Source organism: Grus americana, chromosome 3, assembly GCF_028858705.1.
Source record: "Grus americana isolate bGruAme1 chromosome 3, bGruAme1.mat, whole genome shotgun sequence".
Classification (NCBI taxonomy): domain Eukaryota; kingdom Metazoa; phylum Chordata; class Aves; order Gruiformes; family Gruidae; genus Grus; species Grus americana.
The window spans coordinates 83,355,357-83,360,630 of record NC_072854.1 but is presented as its reverse complement, the minus strand read 5'-3'; positions in this window follow the sequence as shown (position 1 = coordinate 83,360,630).

The following is a 5,274-nucleotide window of genomic DNA, read 5'->3' as shown; positions in this document are numbered from 1 at the left end:
TCTTTGGCAGCTCACTGTGGGCTGGTAGCACATGATCACAATTCAGAATGATTCATTAGGACTGCCTTTGTCAGCAATTGGCAGGGAACAGCTCAGAAACATCAGCCCTTTACTGATGTTTGTGCACAAATCTTTACCATCCTTAAGAAACAAAGAAATCCACCAGCCCCTGAACGGTTTACTGCTGATTTTTTTTTCTAAGGAAAATTATCTAGATTTTAAATTAGTTAAGTAATGCTCTATTTTCTACAAGAAGCAGGTACCTGACATTTTCCCAGTGGCAGCCACGCTGTATCTTTGTAGGATTTTTTGTCCTGTTTCCCATTTAGCAAGTACTTTATTTAGCTGCATTTTGTTAGGAATAATTTTAAGCACCTTAAAAGTACTCCTGAAATTCAAACCACTGCAATAAGCTGTTACGGTTCAGCTCTGCACTGCGGAAACCTTTCTGTTTATAAGGAAATACACAATTTGCACAGCAAATCTAGCACATTCAGTATCTTCTTTTTCTTCTAACATAAGACATTTCATTAGAATGGGAGAAAAGGCACATCAAGGCTTCCAAACGTGGCATATACAGGAACAAATAAAACCCCCTAAATACCCAAATTCACCAAAGCATACATGCAGCTACAGGTTCTTTTCTTCTTGGTTGTTGTCTACTTGTGCCATCACTGTGGCAACAGCTGACCAGACACGCCTTCTCACAAGTGTGCAGATGTGCCCTTGGGATTAAATCTATAAATTAATAGGCACTATGGCAGGCTGCTGGGTTTTGACTCACAAGGGTGAGAAGTGAGAACTGAAACTGAGTGGTTTAGACATTTGTTGCATGGTGCAAATGCTTCATATATCTCTAGGTCATGTATAGCATCATATACGATCAAATAACAAGGTTTTTAAAAGATACCTTGGTTATGGCTGGAGCACTGCCATGTTTCGTTCTGTTGTTTATAGTAAACTGATTACAAGAAGTGCTTGTTACCTGGAGGTAACTCCAGGGAGGACCCCATGTGTCTGGTGAGCAGTGAAAAAAGATTCCTTCATTGAAAGAGTCCATGCAGTCAATTAACACAGTGTTCAGGGTATGCAGATACTGACACTGAGTACTACCTAAAATAATGATTTCCATTATTAATGCCTCACCCCAAGAGGAGTTCAGAACTAATATTCTGTTGAAAATGACAATTATTATAATTGTGCTTATTAATATTAATACAGCATACATAAGTTTGGATAGTTCTTTAAAGAGATCTCTAAGCCCATCCTGCCCTAAAAATACCTACACTGAACACTTAAAGCTATGTTCCAAAATCCACGTTTAGGTACTGAAACATAAGCAGTTTGATTTTAAAGGTGCTAAGCAAACTCAGCTCCCTTTGACTGGAAAGGGATCTGTGGGTTCTCAGTGCTTAAGTAAATCAGGTGACTTCTATTAAGGTGTCTAGATATGATTTTAAGACCCTTACCAGGAGCAGTCAGCTTTGGAAATCCTGGATAAACAGTTCACAGAAGCAGGGTGATACACAGCACCGAGTGGCTGTGTCGATTTGACTATGTATAAAAGTACACAGAATATACAGTGAATGATGGGAAAGAAGAGAGAGGATAAGAAATATCTAAGCACTAAAAATCATGTACATGTACAGAGGTATGTTATAGCTTGCACAGAAAGAGGATTTTACGGCTTCAACATAAATAAACTTGGACCTAGTTTTAAATTAGCAGCTGTTCCTAGACCCTGTGTATTTCCTGGAAGAAGTAAAATTGACTCGATACCAGGGTAGAACATGGAAAACTGAACAGTTACTGAAGCAAGTTTGTCAAAGAAGCTGTCTGTACTCAGGCCATCATGTTCATTAGGCAACAACGGGGAAGATAAAAGGCCTGGGCAGGAGTTTAGACAATACGTATAACAAATAGAATAGATACAACAAAATATATTTTAATACATACTACAGAAGGTTCCATCTCCCAGATCAGGAAAACATCTCCCCTAGATGGATGCATACTTCCTTCTAGCAGACAAGGAAAACCTCTTCCCGGCCTTTCCCAGTTCCAGTAATAGGCCTGCCTTATACATCCCTCAGCCTCCACAACCCCAGTGCACATGTGCATTATCTAGAGGCCAGAGTACAGTGGTAATAAATTCAGTGGGTTACACACCAGCTCTCCACTCTCAGCACAAACTTTCTGATTATGCTTGTGGCCAGCATTAACCCACGGTGGCCATAAGCTTTCTATTGCTTTTTATCAGTGACCTATAACAACTCTTCACAGCTTGTGCTATAAGACTTTAACCTGCTACATGAGGGTAAAGGCTTCCATGGCATGCCATCAGCAAAACCACCTGGATTTTAAGAATGACACATGCCTGAAGTACACTATAAAACATACAGAGAAGCAGGAATCCATTTCCACTCAACAAACTGCTGGCTTCCCTTAGTGCCCCTGTAGGTGTGATTGCCAACTCATGCTTTGTGGGCAGCATGTTGTGAACAGCCAAAGCAAGCTGCTGCTCCCTTGGTCAGTGTTGCCAAGGGACAGCAAAAAACAGTGGTCGCATAGACACAAACTTGTGTCCTTGCCTGTAGGTGGGCAAAAGTTGGTTGGGAAACTCTATTGCAGCATTACAAGAAACTTCTTAATAGACCAAACTTTCCGTGCAGCTCTCCAGTACTTAAGTTCAGCCACTGCTTGGTCTTCAGCACACTCCTGCTGTCTAGGAATGTTGGGTAATTCCAGGCGATTTGTTTGTGCTACCGTTTTCTTTCTAAGGGTCATTGTCCAAAGGAATAAACTTGACTGGAGCTCGAGGGTTGAAAAATTGCTTAGCTAGAGTGTCCCACTGCTATTTGACTTGAAATGAACATAAACAGATAACAAAGCATCTGGATTCTGCAAGTTGAATTGCTGCCCTGTTCCTGAGCAGAGAGGTCTACAGTTCTCATCTTTGATGTCACTTGCAGTTAATTAATTTTGCTGGCAAGTGTTAGTGAATCACTGTGCTAAAGCGCTCTGGACCTAATGACTGTCACTATTTAGTGTGCAGTTCAAAAAGTCTGTTGGAAAGGGTTTTACAGAAAGGAGCACTTCTTAGAAGTGAAGAAGATAAAGTACTTCAAGATTTTGTTAGATACTGAACCATCTTAATCTTTTATTTTATACTGTGGTAGTCTATAGAGTTTGTCCACAGTTACACTGGCAGGCTTTTCATTCTTTTGAGGTTTCATGATTTCTTGGATTGTGGTTCTTACAAATACCTGGCTCTCATGGTTTAAACCTCAAGTACTGAGTAAAGTATCATAGCTGGACCTTAAAGTCTGTCCTTCTTCAAAAGTTGCTTTTTCCTAAAGTTATCTGGAAAATTGTGAGAGGCCATTCCATCCAGTTCCACCCCAACTGAGACATACTAGGAGAGGTTGCCAGATAGGCAGGCCTCATATCAAACCAAAGAAAAGGAAAATGGTATTCTGGTTGAACATTTTCTTTTGCTCCACACTCCATGAGGCCTATGATTAGAAAACTCAACAACAACATTTTGAAGGAAATAATTCTTGCTATTTCTACTAAAAAAACCCAAGTGGGACAAATCTGCTGTTGAACAAGATCTGTCAACTAGCTGGTGGAGAGTGGGAGTATTAAGACTCTTTGAATTAGATAAAAGGTAGAGATACTGTGGAATTCATGATGACTTAATTCACCCAAATTTGTCAAAACACTTACACCTCCTCTTTCTTCATTTTGTGTCCCACAGAAACACCAGCTCATGTCCTTGCAGTCCACTCATTTAAATTTAAATAATTTTTTGAAAGGCAAATTCCTCGGAAGCTTTTAGTAATGTGGCTATTAGAATAGATAAATTGAACTATGTGGTATAAGCACACACCTTCTGTGTCTAATAAGCCATTGCAATTTGGTGCATTACATGACAAGATGTTAGGTTTCCTGACAAGAGATGGTGGCCGGGATGCTGAAAAAAATGGACATTCCCTTGCAACAGGTTCAGGAATCTGATGTAACTACAGGGCAGACACATAAACTAGTGCTGTTCAACATGATGGATGAATTAGCTGGTAAATCCTGAAACTGTAATATCTCATTTGTCTTTGGATTCTGAAAACCATATATTGGAAACTTTTTGAATGCTACTGCATTGCAGAGCATGAGTACTTAGCCTTGGAAAACACTGCTGATGGGATACTTCCGTCCTTCACTTGGTGTGGGCTCGTCTCCAAGTCACGGACTACGTCACCATCTTTGGGATCCAGCGTCTCTGTGCCATTCAACATTTAGCAACTCTGACAAAAGCCAAACAGAGGGCTGGGAACCAGTTTTCTCAAGGGAAAAAATGTCCTTTCATTGTTGGGTTTTCTCTGTGCCTGGGCACGTTAGATTTCACTATAAATCCTGACACAGACCTCATACTCAAAACATGTCTAAATAAAGCCCTCATAATAAATCAGGATTTATTATTCTAATCTCATTTAGGTCATACAGTGGCATAATACAGTACAAATGTAGGGCCTTAACCCATAATCCTTAAGGCAGTCAAAGCTTCCATTGGCTTCAAATAAAGTAATGCCTATGCACCAAAAGCAGGAACTCACCCCCACAAACTAATCAGAGTAATGCAAATAGCTTGAAAGGAAAAAAACCTGTGGTTTCGTAATTTTGGCCAATACTTGACCATAAGAAAATTTTGCAGAAGAATTAAGTATGTTACACAGTGAACAGAAAAAAAAAAGACTGATTCTGTGAAACAGAAGCATCAGAACATCAGTATCTTTGTTTCAATTTGGAGTTTTGCCTCTATTAGGGTGGTTATACACTGATTTCAGGCTCTTCTGCAGACTTCCCTATTGCACAAGACGCAATAGGAACAGACTCAAGCTTGGAGATGCAGTCTGCATTCCAGACTGGTAAGAAAGTCTTGAAAACCCTGAAATTTCTGTCCATGCTGCATGTTCCTTGGGGTTTAAAACAAGACTCAGCAATTTGCAGATCTAAGATTAAAAAGCACTGAAAAGGATTCATAGCTTTTCACTGTTTAATTGTTCTTTGCAGCCTTCAGTTTCCCAGATGCCTCCAGAACCCAGAAGGATAGTTTAACTCCATGTTAGCTCAAGTAGAATATGTTCTCTTCTTGGCTAGCCTTCTCTGCTTTCTCTGACTTAAGGTTTACCCCCTTCTTTGCACCCGTCCCCACCCCCAGTGGAAAAACCCATAAAAGAGGAACTAAAACAGTTAGGTATTTCCCTTCAGTGGGGATTC